The sequence below is a fragment of the Taudactylus pleione genome, unplaced genomic scaffold (genome assembly GCF_031769625.1).
Source record: "Taudactylus pleione unplaced genomic scaffold, aTauple2 ptg000043l, whole genome shotgun sequence".
Taxonomy (NCBI): Eukaryota; Metazoa; Chordata; class Amphibia; order Anura; family Myobatrachidae; genus Taudactylus; species Taudactylus pleione.
Window position 1 is genome coordinate 7,014,540 of NW_028284445.1, and position 15,343 is coordinate 7,029,882.

At 39.7% G+C, this 15,343-nt stretch overlaps 1 protein-coding gene across 11 annotated transcripts in view; it reads right to left on the minus strand.

Moving 5' to 3' along the window:
- NBEA (neurobeachin) overlaps positions 1–15,343 on the minus strand; it is a 634,796-nt gene that overhangs the window by 528,439 nt on the left and 91,014 nt on the right. The gene's annotated exons all lie outside the window — the stretch shown is intronic.

A 15,343-nucleotide genomic window follows, 5' to 3' on the forward strand; every position in this document is an offset into this window, starting at 1 on the left:
ATCATGACTGGCACTTAAGCCCGATTTCTGCTCGCACCTCAGGAAGGTGCGAGCAGAAATCCTGTAGTCAGACTTAACAGCTTGGTCAATTGAATAGCTCTGGGAACTCCTTCCCGGAACTATTCAACATCGCACTAAATTTAATCGACCGTATGACACATTATAAGTAACACTGAAATGAATAAGATCTAGAACACATATGTGGGGCATAAATTTATAAGATCCATAACGTACTATATGTAGGACATTCATGAATAAGATATGTAGCACAGCACGAGTAAGATCCATAACACAATATATGCAGGACAAAAATGAACAAGATCTAGAACACAGTATATGTGGGGCATAAATGAATAAGATCCATAACACATCATTCAATGACCTAGTTATCTGAAACCATTGCAGGTTACAGAGTGCTTTGTGTGAATTTTTAGTTCCAATATTATTTGTGTTTTTTTTCTTTACACTCTGACTAATATTTTATGCTTGTACCGCGAACCATTTTAAGAACGATGCACAAAAGCCACTATTATTTCTTTTTATATGTTCTTTATTGTGAGCGTCCTGGTAGTAGATTTATAAAACACGCAAAATCCGTCATTTCAAATATAAAATGAGAAAACAAATACATTTTATAAGAAGAAAAAAAAAAACGTAGAACCAATAAAATCTAATTCTGTGTTTAAATATGAAACATGAAGTTAAAATAGTTATATGTTAGCCAGTCATTCCACTGCACCTCTTTTTGTAAAAGGTTACTTTTTACCTTCATGCTCCATTACTGACAGTTGAAGTACATTATAAATATAAATGACAGTGTCCTAAAGGGGTAAAAAGCAGACTGTAGGCATTGTGGTTGCTGTGAGATCACTGGCCTTACCCAGAGTATGAATGCACCAATGTACATAGTGTATGTCACACAAGTCTGACATGTGGTCAATCAAACTCTCCCTGCTTCATCATGAAAGTGCCTCCCTGGCAATCTGCTGAAGAAGCGTGAAAGACCATGATGGACATAATCGAAGAGCCATTATATGAGATTAATAGAATTCATTTTCATGCTACATTTGAAGGGGAGGACTTCAATTGCTTTATCGTACCTTGTCTCCCGTCCAAAGTGATGGGAGATATGTGTGTGGTATTCAATTGTTTTTGGGCGCCCATGCTTTTCCGCGCATTTGGCGCCCAAGGAAACAGGGTTTAGACGTATAAAGTGGCACCCAAGAGTTAAAGATGTCGGCGCAAACAATTGAGCTACACCCGTGTTGTTTTGTCACATATGACTAGGTCGAGAAATAATGCTTTTGTTATTATTTTGCCCACTGAAGAGGCCAGATACCCTGGGGAAACCCCTCTGAGATATGAAACCACATGTGATTACCCATCTTTCTTTTTTCAGTCACTAGAACATTTTTACCCAAATACCGTTTACACTTCGTTATACATTTCCCCATGTATTTCTTCCATTTACTTGGATTAAAATAAAAAATCTGCAAAGAAAATATAACAAAACGTATCAGCCCAACTATTACAATAATTATCAACTTGATTTTAAAGTTCCTTACATAGAAAATCACCTTCGAACAAAAGCAAAGCACCTTGGGGGGGGGGGGGATGGGGGAGGAATAAACCCGCGCTCAGCAGCAGTGTAAACATGTGAAAGCAGATAGGTAATGATCAATATGTTTCAGCAGATGCACAGTAAGCACATGAGTAAGACCAGCTACGGAAGGTAGAACAGAGGTAGCATAATACACAGAAAAATGTAGTTGAATACTGGAATGTTTGTTTAAAAAAGCTTAAAGCTGTACGACCGTCAGGGAGGGAGATATCCCCTCCGTGCTTAGGGGGAGATGGCCCCATGGTCTCATATCCCCGGCTGAACGCTGGGGCTGTGCAACTTTTAGAGGGGTGCGTGAGTATGAGGACTAGTGAGGGCCACTACAGGAGACACTTTGATTTTCTTCTTACACTCCAATTGCACAGCCAAAATAAAGTTGTGAACAGAGAAAAAGTTCTTGACTTTAAATAGCAATGCAGTTTGTGGAGTCAAGCGGCCTCCTACCTTATGTTAAATAGTGATTTCCCTGGTTATTTGAGAAGACAGTTATGTCCAAACAACTTCCTTAAGATCTGTATTTAAGCAGCACAGATAGTCATTCTGTAATAAGAACAAATACTCAAAAGTCCAACTAAAAGTGACACAGATACTGCAAGTATCCTCTGCTCTAGGGCAGTAGCTGGTTTCATGAGTCTACAATACAAAATTAATGACATGTAAGACAACTGTCAAGCAACATACTGGGGCAGATGTACTAAGCTCTGGAAAGTGATAAATTGGAGAGTGATTAACTACCAACTAATTAGCTTCTGTCATTTTTCAAACACAGCCTCTAACATGACAGGTAGGAGCTGATTGATTGGTAGTTTATCACTCTCCAATTTATCAATTTCCAGAGCTTAGTACACCAAAAGATTACGGGTAGGTTAGCATGCTGCAGGTCACCCAGTGGTTAGCCAGCTGAATCAGTACCCGGATACTTAGATACAAACATTCTAGATGCTCCACTGCTCACACATTCCAAAAAGGATCTTTAAAAAAGACATGCTCCAGTTTGCTTTGAGCCATATGGGGTATGTCTGCAGACTGCGCCATTGAGAAAAGATTGATGGGAATGAGCTGACTGAACTATTTAACAAGAGCAATATATTTAAACGATGTCACTTTTCATCCATCTATGCTCTGCCATAGCACTTCTGGTGAGAGAGAATAGATTAATGGGAAGAGAATTAAAGACTGTAGAAGGAAGTAGGTATTATACAATGCTTAGTCTCAAACTGAATATAGTGAATAAAAAATAAAAAAAAATGAAAAATGATGACCGCCTAACCAAAATAATTTTTTTTTATTTTCATTTTTCAAACAGGACCTTACTTCCACCCAAAAGGATGAATACAGAAAATTAATACTGTACTAACCTTGGGGTCATGGATTGTCGAATCCTTCAATGGCTGTAACTGCAACACATGTTAATCCTTTCCCTGACTGCCCATACACACAGCAAGATGCGCCGATACAGTATTATTACATTTTATTTATAGGGCGCCACAAGTGGTCCGCAGCGCCGTACATATAGTAAAAGCTACACAGAACATTACAGTATATACAGTATATCTGCAGATATAAATAGCCATCTGCTGTGCTGCACAGCTAATACGATATGTCTGTGAATTACATTGTTGAAAGACATATCGGGGGTACACACCTGCCCTCGATATATTAGCCGTTAGTTTGAGCGGCCGATATATCGCCCAGTGTGTACGCAGCTTTAGAAGCATAAAATCCTTTTATCTTAAATGACAATAAACACATGCTACAAAAAGATCATAACTTTCTAAATTCTCCCTTTGTAAATGACACCAATTGTCTCTATTGTAGTTTTCGCACAACTAAATTTTTATGTTGCAGTATTATCACCAATCACCAGTTAACTTTGTGGCTATTAGTGGGGTATTTAATTGCAAACAAGGACTTCTACCAGCTCTACAGAAGGTGATGTAGCAAAGGTGTAGTAAAAGAAAAAAAAAAGAAAAAAAAAAAAAAGGCAACTAAGCACCATATTGTGTGCTTTCTACGCTGTTCATAAGTACTAAATGCATGCACTCTGTCACTTATGTCTCTAGCAGGAGCAAGGAGATAAATACTCTCCACTATAATATTTTGGGACAGTTTGACCCAAATCTTCCCCACTTGGAATCTGAACTTTTTCCAATAACATCAGTCATAGGAAAAGATATCGAGTCAACTGAGAAACTGCTGGAGGAGATGGACCAAAGGACAATCAAGAGATCAGACACACACACATGCCTTAAACTGCCCATGATACAACAACAATCAATCAGCACATTCTGCATTGTGCCGATGAATGTGTACAATACAAAAATAAATTGCCAAATCCAACACGTTGGAATCCTGGATTCGCTGACTCCGACCCAAAAATGGTTGGAATGGGAGAGTTGAGGATTCTTACAAGTGGGATTTTGCAGATCAACGGAGAATCAGAGATCAGGGAATCTGGATTGTTCATGTATGGGCTGCTTCACTCTATAGGGGAAACCAGGTTAGTTTTGCCTTTTAAGTAATTATTCGCTTTAAAAAAAGAATTTAAAAAGAAATGAGCGACTCTCCAGAATCACACTGATGCCCGCATCTCGCAGGCTATTACATTGCTCTCTATATTTAAACTCTTACGCTACAGTACTCTCCCTAACTTTTGCTTTCAGGTCTACATTATTGTGTTATCTAACTTGTATGTCCGTGTTTTATGTATACCCTGCCTTCCTAACTTCCCGGCTCCATGAAGCTCTGTGGCACTTTACTGATCAGTAATAAGAATAACATGATATGCACAGCTGGGTTATTCAGTGTCCAAATTTCTATCAAACCTTTATATTCCATTGTAAAGAATGTATTGCAAACACACAATAAAAACATGTTTAACTGGGCTACCCATTGTGCAATAATCAGGGCAATCAGCCGATTCCCAGCTATTCAGTCCTATTCTAATCCTAACCCACTTCATGCTCCTTCCTCCCTATCTACCCCATCTGTGTCACGCTTGTCTGTCTGCCCATCTCCTTTAGAATGTAAGCTCTCACGAGCAGGGACCTCTTCCCTTATGTGCTTCTCCTTACACTTTCTTCTACTCATTACTCCTTACAAGAGCACTTAACACGTGACTGCTAACTCCCTGCTGCTTATTGTGAGTGTTTAATCGCTATTGCAGCAATGTATATAAATCGTGTCCTTGTCCTGCACTGTAATGTACTGTAAGTTACTCGTCTCTTGTTCACTTATCAGTTTATGTACTCTGTAAGGCACTGCGGAACACTTGTGGCGCCATATAAAGGATAATATTAAATATTATTATTGCACAGCGTACATGCAGCACGCAGGGCCGATAATCATGAGCAAAGCAGCCGGACCAGAAGATTTGATCTTAGCTGCTGCACAACATTTTCCCAAACGATAAGCTAGATCGTTTGATACATAGTTAAGGTGTGCACTTAGCGTAAGGCTGGGTACACACTATGCGTTATATCGTTTGTACAGCCGACAAACAATATATCGCTTAGTGCATCGGCCCATATGTACAGCCGATAAGTCAGTGAACTACATCAATCACAGCTCTGCAGCACGGCAGATGCCATGTGTGTACAGGCGATCCGGCAACTGACCAATATGCCAGCTACAGGAACCGCTGACAATGACTTCACTATTGGTTGCCATGGCCAGGTATGTTGGGCGGCGGATTGCTTAGAGTGTATGCACAATTCCTATGTGCAGAACACTTACCATATCACTAAGCAGCCAATACATCACTCAGGTGTGTACCCATCTGAAGACATTCTTATGCCAAGCTAAATCCTACTTAGCGATTTAACCAAGCGATTCCACGATAACGACGTCTGTATCGTGCAATCGCTTGTTAATCGCCCGCAAATCGAACATGTAAATGTCAAAAATGACCAGCAATGTGCGTGCCTGCTGGTCGTTTTTACCATCCATCATCGCCCATACATGCTGGTCAACCTGACAATCCCATCACAGGTTCAGGCTCAGCATGTGCGGGAATGATGGATGTGGCTAGACTGAACGAGTGAACGTTCAATGTAGGCACATCACTAGACATAGAAACGACAGCACGATTACAATGTCCTAATCGTGCTGTAGTTTCCATGTCTACTAGTGGATACGTGGCTAAAGACAGCTAGGGTCACCCCTTTAGCATTGTTCCATTAAGTTCCCAATAGTCAGATATTCAGCTATTTGTTAATGTAATATATGGTAATTGTAATGATTTTCATTACTAACATAAAGGAAACAATCAAAGACAGACATGGACAGCAATTACTAATAGATGTGAGACAAGAGTTCATCTTAAGAGCTAAGTTAATAGAAGTCAGACTAAAAAGGAAAAAGACAGACTTATTGTAGCCAAGAATAAAAAAAAAAAAAAGTTGAATTATTTAATAAGGTTATGATTGAAAGAAAGAAAAATGCATAAAAAAATAGTACAAATTAGAGTCAATGGAGTGTTTCTACCGTGGTGTTTTAACAAATTTATGTTGCATTTAAAATTTTAGAACGCATTGTGGGTGTGGGGGGGGGGGGGGCGGATGAGGACAGTTCATTGACCCTAATGTACTCACCTGCCATGACATGGAGAAGGCAGTGTCACAAAGAAAACCTTTTTTTACATAAGTTTTTACAAATATCATCTACTGTACATGCAGTGCAAGGTCACGCATGCGAAACAGGTATACTGTGTTCTACAACTTTTAAAGCACCATTAGAACGTTCTAACACAATGGTGGGAACACCACACCACTGACTCTTATTTGTTCCATGCTGAATGCATTTTTTTCCTGCAATTATTAAGGAGTTTGAAGTTCAAAATAAGGGAATAGGTGTAAATAAGACCTGAAAAGTAATCTAAAAACATACCTAATACACAGAAAATATCATAGTAAACAATCTTCATAGAGTGGAGAATACAGAGTATAGAGATATGGAATTTTAGGATGCTGGAAAGAAATATGATGCTACAAGCCCATAAAGAAGCCAAGCAGCTAACACATTTTTATTTGGTTCCTAATCTTTTATTTGAGCTGCTAATGACGGATTTGTCTGCTTATAAAATGCAGTTTGATGGGGTAAAAAGAAAAATTAATCCAACTTTGTGATACATACATACATACAGCCCGTATTAAATTAGCCGGACTTTTCGCAGACCGCGCGTTTTGGCTGTTGGATTTTGACATCGCTATTCGTCGTATTCAATTTCAAAGGACGCTAAAAAGCAACCCGGCGAGACTCAAGCAGGTGAAAAGTGATGTAAAATCAGCCTGACACCCCCCAAAAGATGCACTTACATTGGGGATCAATGCACAGGCCCCCGAATAGCCCTAATAAAGCTGTTTGGGGTACCTAAGGTGTGTCATTGTCTTCTAATTAGCGTCTTTGCACAAGTGGTGAAGAATAGCATTAAGCAGTGTTTTTTAGAGAAAATTAGTAGTCCTGTCAAATTTGGGGTACATGAAAATGGGTGCAAGCATGGTTTAGAGTCGTTAAAGTGAAGTTTTAAAAAAAACTTTAAAAATGCACCTGCAATCAAAAAAAAAAAAAAAAACACCACCTCACCCCCTACTTGCCGACCCCCCAAAAGGCTATTTCACTAGTTTTTAAATTTGTACCCCCATTTTGCACTTTCTAAATAATTTTTTGGGGTGTTCCTCTATATTGTTTTAGTTTTTTTATGCAGATATTCTTTGGGGGGCTGTCCCAAGGGTGCAGAGTGGTTTCCCCACCTTTGCACCCCTAAATAGCGATTTTTTTCCGACACCTATTCATAGGCGAATCATTTCCCCCATTACACTGCATTTTCGCCTACGCAAAAATTATTTGGAATTGAATACGGGGATACGTTTTCACCTGGCGAAATAACATCCGCGATACTTTTCTGCGGATTCCGACTTTTCGCCGCTAATTGAATACGGGCCATAGAGGTTAGATCATCTACTTTCACCACTGCTCTGGAAGCAGCTAGTCATCTGATTTACAAATGACAAACCTGCCTAGGCTTAATCACTACCTTCTATACGTAATCACCGAAGATTGAACAGATTAAAAGGAAAATCTGGCATTATTACACCAATGCGATCAAACTAGTCTCTTAGCCAACGCGGGTTTAAGTACAGGACATGTTGCTCCAATATGTACTTTGAATGCTTTCGATTCAACATCTTGGCAACCATCATTGTAGAAAGTTTAGTAATACATATCCATCTGCACATAGAAAATTAATTTTCATAATCTGTTTGTTATTTGTTCATCATCAGGTGTATACAAGGTTTACATGCCCATGTGAACTGAAAACACGAGCCAGAGAACTACGTACTCCATCCAATATTTTAAGTTTAGACAAAGAAACCTAATTCCATGCTAATGCATTTCATTCACGCTAGTCACACATCAATGGACAAATTAAGTTTTGCTGGTTCAAAATAAAGGAAAAAAAAACTTTAACAGCAATTGTTTAGACGTGAGATACAGGGTGGTCCAAAAGTGGGAAAACACCCTTATAAAAAGAAAATGCCTAAGAAAATATTAAACCAGTGTCTACACATATATGGGAGTGGGGGAAAACTTTTTAGGGCATGTCACCAGTTTATCGGCCATCTTGAAGTTTGTTATCTTGGATACAACTTTAATTTTTATAATTGGGAAGGTAGTCATGTGACATCAAACAGATTCAGAATTTCATAAGAAAAACAAAAGGTGTTAATGTAAAGGTGTGCAAATATAATTTTATTTAAATGAAATTAAAAACATAGCACACAAAAATTAAATATAGATAGTATAAACAATCTATTGTAGTCTGTCAGTATGATCCTTTGTACCATGTTGCACTGCAAATAGATTGATGCATTCTTGCAATCTATATAGAGAAATCAAGTTTTAAGACAGACAGTCAGTAAAAACTTTACATCTATCTAATGTACTGTCAAATTATTTTACTTGTTTTAAAGTATTGGAGAGATTATATATATATATATAATAAAATCTCTCCAATACTTTACATTTATCAATGTAACCCCACTTCTCAAGAGTGCTCTGTCCCGTTCACTTCCTCTAGTAGCTGTGAACACAATGTACATCATGACAGGCATGCGCCACTCATTCACCATTGCTCTGTTATGCAGACCACCCATCAACAGGACTTTACTCCCAGCTCGATCAGGAAAAAGATGAAGGGACAGAACCCTCAAGCTTCATGCTTAATGTATGATCATAAAATTGGACTCTGCTAAAAATGAGGTCATCATGTTTGCATGATGACCTAACTGAGGCTGCGGTGCGCACATATCACGTCTAACCCCCAGCTCCTACGGCACGCACTGTGCACTCTAGGTGTGATGTGCACTCGCATGCCACAATAACAGGACAGGAGGTGGCAGAGTTGTAGCAGTGACCTGGCAAATGCTGGATCCAATCACTAGTGACACAATATATTTTGATGAGTCTTTGCAGCAAGTTTAAATGCTGCAGCATTTGATAATTGATTCCTGTGGGTTATTGTAGTCTTTATCAGAATATAAGTTAACTAAATTTTGTGTGCTGCAGTCAATAGTAAAATCGTAATTAACGTCCAAAATAACTGCTGGTCCCTGATATACATGCTCTCAGTCCACGGCCAATCATTCTTTGAACTTTACAGTCAATATTAGAACCACTTTAGGCTGAAATGTTGTGGTGGCTAGGATGCAGTCAGGAAGCCGATGGTCGCAATGCCGACCGCTAGCTTCCCGACTGTCTAATCCTGGCAAGGTACAAGTCAGGCGCGGACAGTTGTGGGGGGATGGGGGGTTTTGGAAGGGTTAGGCTAGTGGCTCCCGGGGGGACTTAGGGTTAGGCACCCCCCCCCCAGGAGGTTAGGTTTAGACTAGGGGAAGGGGGGGAGGTTAGGGTTCGGGACCCCCGGGAAACAGATTTAGGCTGTGGAGAAGGGGGGGGTTAGGATTAGGCACCCCTAAGGGATGGTTATTGTTAGGGGGTGAAGAAAGGTTAGTTAATACTTATCTCTTGTAGCTTCGGGGTCTTCACCCCTGCTGGGCTTCCGCTGTCAGGATAAGATCATACTGATTCTGTGGTGGCTATAGCTGATTGCCATATGAGGAGGCTTAACCAATGTTTTATTTTTAAAACACTAGAGGTATGTGTGTGTAAATATATATATATTTTTTTTTGTGTGTGTAAATCTAATTATCTTGCCTTCGTATTTCAGACATTAATGCATACATATTCAAGGTTTAGTTGCAATTTGCTTTTATTACTTGCTTTAAGTATACAAAAGGTTTACCCCAGTGCTCTCCATCCACACAGGAAAGAGCAGAATGGGTGCACACTATATACAAATATATACATATACACACACAGCGGGTAAATTAAGTATTGAACACATAACATTTTTCTCAGTGAATATATTTGTAATGGGGTTATTGTAATGAAATTTTCACCAAATGTCAGCAACAACCCATGCAATCCACACATGCAAAGAAATCAAACCATAGATGTCCTAAAATTAAGTTACAGTATGTGTAATAATGTGAAATGACACAGGGAAAAAGTTTTGAACACGCTTCGTACAAAAACCTTTGTTGGTAATGACAGCTCCAAGACGCCTCCTGTATGGAGAAACTAGTCGCATACATTGCTCAGGTGTGATTTTGGCCCATTCTTCCACACAAACAGTCTTCAAATCTTGAAGGTTCCGTGGGCCTCTTCTATGAACTCTGATCTTTAGTTCTTTCCATAGTTTTTCAATTAGATTCAGGTCAGGTGATTGGCTGGGCCATTCTAGCAGCTTTATTTTCTCTTTCTCTGAAACCAATTGAGAGTGTTCTTGGCTGTGTGTTTGGGATCATTGTCTTGCTGAAATGTCCACCTTTCGTTTCATCTTCAGCATCCTGGTAGATGGCAGCAGATTTTTATCAAGAATGTCTCGGTACATTTTTCCATTCATCCTTCCTTCAATCATATGTGGTCCTTGGCTCTTGGACAACTCCTCTGTCCTCTGTCAGAAATCTAGGGAGGAGCACCTGGTTGTGGCCGGTTTATGGTGAAATTATGTTCTTTCCACTTCCGGATTATGGCCCCAACAGTGCTCACTGGAACATTCAGAAGTTTAGAAGTCCTTCTGTAACCAATGCCATCAGTATGTTTTGCAACAATAAGGTTGCAAAGGTCTCGAAAAAGTGTTTTTTTTTTTAACCATCATTAGATGTTTCTTGTGTGACACCTTGGTAATGAGACACCTTTTTATAGGCCATCAGTTGGGACTGAACCAGCTTATATTAATTTGCACTGACAAGGGGCAGGATTGCTTTCTAATTACTGATAGATTTCTGCTGGTGTCTTGGCTTTCTCCGAAATGTTGATGTATGGAATATACACCTTTTGCATATTTAAGTAACGTTCTTTGCTGGAGTTTGTATGCGGATTCATTTCTGGCACTGGAGCTAATGAAGTGAGTGCAGACAGACTGTGGACATACACACACACTTTCCCGAAAAAGGAATATAGGTCCTGTGATTTATCATGTTTTCTTTTACTTTTCGTTTGAACCCCAGGAAATCTCTCTTGGGTGTTTGGAATTTGTATGAGAACATTTTAAGGTTTTTTAGGATTATTGAGCAACTGGTGGTATCCAAATATCCTACTGTTAATGGCTTAAGGCATGCTGATCATATGTAACAACCAACCAAGCTAAATATTTACTGAAAAAGAACACTATCTTTTTCATTTATACATGACACTACTATTTGTATCAGATCCTGAAGGAGAACAACTTCATCAGCATGCAGCGTAAACATGAAAACATACTTTGAATGCTGCAGTAAAATACCCCTTTTCCACTGCCTAAAAAACCCTAGGTAATTGCCGTGTCTACCCGGGACTCTGCTCAGTGAAATCAGCTCCAAAGGAAACAATCCCGGGTCTACTGACCCAGGATTTCTTCCCGGGTATCGAGCAGGGTTTTAGCGGGTAATTGCAAAAGCTGCTGATTGGTCCTTCCAGGGCGCTAGCTGCTGATGTAATCACCCAGAGACCAGAGGAAACGCCTGAATAAAAGATGTCACTAAAAATGTAATTAAATTAAATAATACCTAAATAGTAATAATTAAGTAAAAAAATTACTACTAATAAATAATAAAGGATGTCATTAAAAATGTCATTAAATGTGGATGTCATTAAAAATGGCCTGAATAAAGCTGGGCTTACCTGGGTTCAGTAGAAACAGAGGCAACCCGGGAAAAACCAGGGACGAGGTTGCAGTGTAAACGTGTTCTAAGCCAGGTACAACCCGGCAAAATGCCGGGTAAAAAATCCCGGGACAGACCCGAGATTTTGGTGGAAATGGGGAATGGGCATTTGAGCTTACTCACTGCTCTTTACCATCCCCTAAGCTTGTTATCTCTCAGGTACCTCACTGCCCTCTGTCTCCCAAAAGTATACCCATAAAATGGTGCTCTCCACTGTGTGTAAGTGACTGACTGCATTTCAAAGTAATTTTTCCTAGTGTCTTAGAGCCATATTCAATTTGGATGCGAAAAGTCAGAATCGATGATAAATTATAGCCTATTACGTCATTTTTGCATGTTTCAATTATCCCCGTATTCAATTACAAAGACTTTTCGCCTGTGCGAAAAGTCTTTGTAAAACAAAGGGGATAAGTTTTCACCAGCAAAAAAAGTGCATAATTGGGGTTTAGGGGTGCAGGCTTTAAAAAGATAGCCTGCACCCCTGGGAATGGCCCATAAAAACGATCTGTGCAAAAAAAAAAAAAAGTTTTAAAAATAAAAATAAAAATCGGGATATCCCAAAAAAATATTTTACATTTTGGAGTGAAGAAAAAAAAAAAAAAAAAAAAAAAAACACTTCTAAAATAGTTAATTTTAATTCAGAGGGGTTCCCTTATATGCAGCAGGTGTTTTCTTCATTGCCGGAGTAGCAGCAGGTGCATTTTTGCTGAATTTTAAAAAATAACTTTTGGACTAATATGCTTACCCCCATTTTCATGTACCCCAAATTTGGGGTACATGAAAATGGGTACTAGCATATTTTTATGTCCCTAAAGTAATTTTTTAAAAATTCTGCAACTATGCACCTGCCGCTAATAACCTATTCTAGAAAACACCTGCCTGAACCTATTTCCCTATTTTTAAACACTTTTTTCTATTTTTTTTTTTTTACCCCAATTTTTAAATTCATTTTTTGGGGTGTCCCTATTTTTTTTTTAAACTTTGGTTAACACAGTTATTTTAAAATGTCATTCCCAGGGGTGCAGGCTATTTTTTTTAAGCCTGCACCCCTAAACCCTAATTCTGCACTTTTTTTCGCCACCTATTCAGTGGTGAAAAGTTATCCCCGTTTTTTTTCAAAGACTTTTCGAACCTGCAAAAAGTCTTTGAAATTGAATACGGTGTAAAACCAAAACCTGCGAAAATGACGTCATCGGTGCGAAAACAACGCAAAAACTGAGTTTTCACTCCATATTGAAAACCCCTATTATTGTTTTAGAAATTAAAATTTGCATGACTGGGTTAGACGTCTATGGGCAGTATTCAATTAGGCAGCAAATAGTCGATTAGAAACCTCGACTTCCTTCAGCAGGTAAAATTGGGGGTACCCATAGTGATCCCCCATGTCTACACATCTTTAGGGCGGTCCCCGGAATATTTCCCAAAATTTCCAGTTTGTGGCGATACTTACCTTTCAGCCGGCTCCCGTTTTTGATTATTTCTAATTGAACACGGGGATAAAGCGGGCACGCGTACGATACTTTATCCCCGGAAAACCTGCGATGTAGAGCGAAAAGTCCAGCACAGACTTTTCACTCCAAATTGAATACCCCCCTATATATGCATGATGCTTTCCATATAATGTATTATGAAAGAAGGGCACTGCTGAGGCATATTATGAATTGGGACCACTTCTGCGACACTATGAATTGGGGCACTTCTGCTAGGCACTTTTTTTAAATGATAAAACTTCTCCTTAAAAAAAGATTAAGACACTATCACATCTTTTCTTGGTAACCCTGAATTTACACCGGGGCTCCATGAACTTGGTTGGTCTTTTCCGGCTAGGTCAAATGGTGTGTTGTGTTAGTCAGGAACTCGACCTTTCCAGGGGCGTATTTATAACGGGTGCAGGGTGTGTGGGGCACACGGGCCCCTGAGTCCAGGGGGGCTCGCACCGCACACCCTGCAGCCATATTATACTTATGTCTTCGGAATCCCATGTCGGCGCCGGTGTCTGCACTGTAAAAAATGGCTGCCACGGCCATTGTCCCATCGCTTGCATATCCACAGTCCAGGGAAATTGGTCGCCGCGGTTACCTGCGCATGCGCTATAGACTCTGGGAACACTCTAGTGCCCAGAGTCTATAAGTGCGGCTCTGGCCGCACACCGTTCAGTGCAGTGCCGGACGGAGAGGATGGGGCACGTGACGGAGTTTGCACACTGGCCCCCTCCTCTCTAGAAACACCCCTGGACCTTTCGGCAGGGTTTCAGGTATCTTGGAACCTTCCATAGTCTGAATTTTGCAATTACCTCCAAATGGGACATTTCATTACCACCTCATGTAAGCTCTCTGACCTCACTAGGACCCGCACCTTATTTGTATCTTTATGTTCCGCTTCCCAAACTCCTTCTCATACTATAACTACGCTATATTCTAATTATTGAAATTTTAATTCGCCCCCTTCATTCACCAAAGCATGGGAAAAGAAACTCCATGATAAAGTACAAGATATTGATTGGGAGATTGTTTTCAACAACACTTTAGCCAGTTCCTCATGTATAGTCACACTTAAAACTCTTTACAAAGTTCCCTCTCGCTGGTATAGATACCCTATACTTTTAAACAAAATGTACCCACAGGTTACAAACAATTGCTGGAGATGTAAGTCTGCAACAAATAGTCTCCTCCATATATGGTGGGATTGTCCTTCCCTAGCTCCATTTTGGTTGAATGTTTTTGAATGCTCCGATTCAATCCTTGGAGGGGACGTCCCTAAAGACCCTGGGTTCTGGCTCTTGAACATTACATCAACTTCCACGGCATCCTATAAGGAACCTCTATTAAGACATTTAAATAATTTAGCTAAGGCTGTCATTCCGGTCTTAAGGAAATCTTCCTTCCCTCCATCCATTACAGATTGGTTTAAGAGAATAGAACACTATATGGAAGACATCATATCCTTATCTAGGGGTAATCCTACTGATTTTACTGCCATCTGGTTTCCATGGCTGGAGTTCAAAGAATCTTCATTGTTTGCCAACTATAATGGGTCACACACTGCATCCGAGTCTGCTCCTCCTCAACTTAAATACATTTCTATATGGGATTACTAATAGGTATTTCCATTGGTAACAAGTAATGACCTCCTCCTCCCTCTATCATCCTTCCAACCCCCTTTACTTGGTATCTCTGCCCATCTGATGATCCATCTTCCAGTATCCTTTCCCCTTTCTTATTTGTTTCTTTATTTTATTTTTTTGCTTTCTTGATTTTTGTTTAAGGTTTTATTGTTTAATTGCGCTGTCGTCTCTCAACTGTCTTACGAGGCTGAGATTTCCATAACAATGTCACTTCCCGGCATTGATGTAGATTAGCTCTATACTCAGAGCTAATTATAAAGAACGGTAGAGCATGCACTAAAGTTAAACGGACACATGTGCATAAAAGCAAAGACCAGAGCTCCAACCATGGCT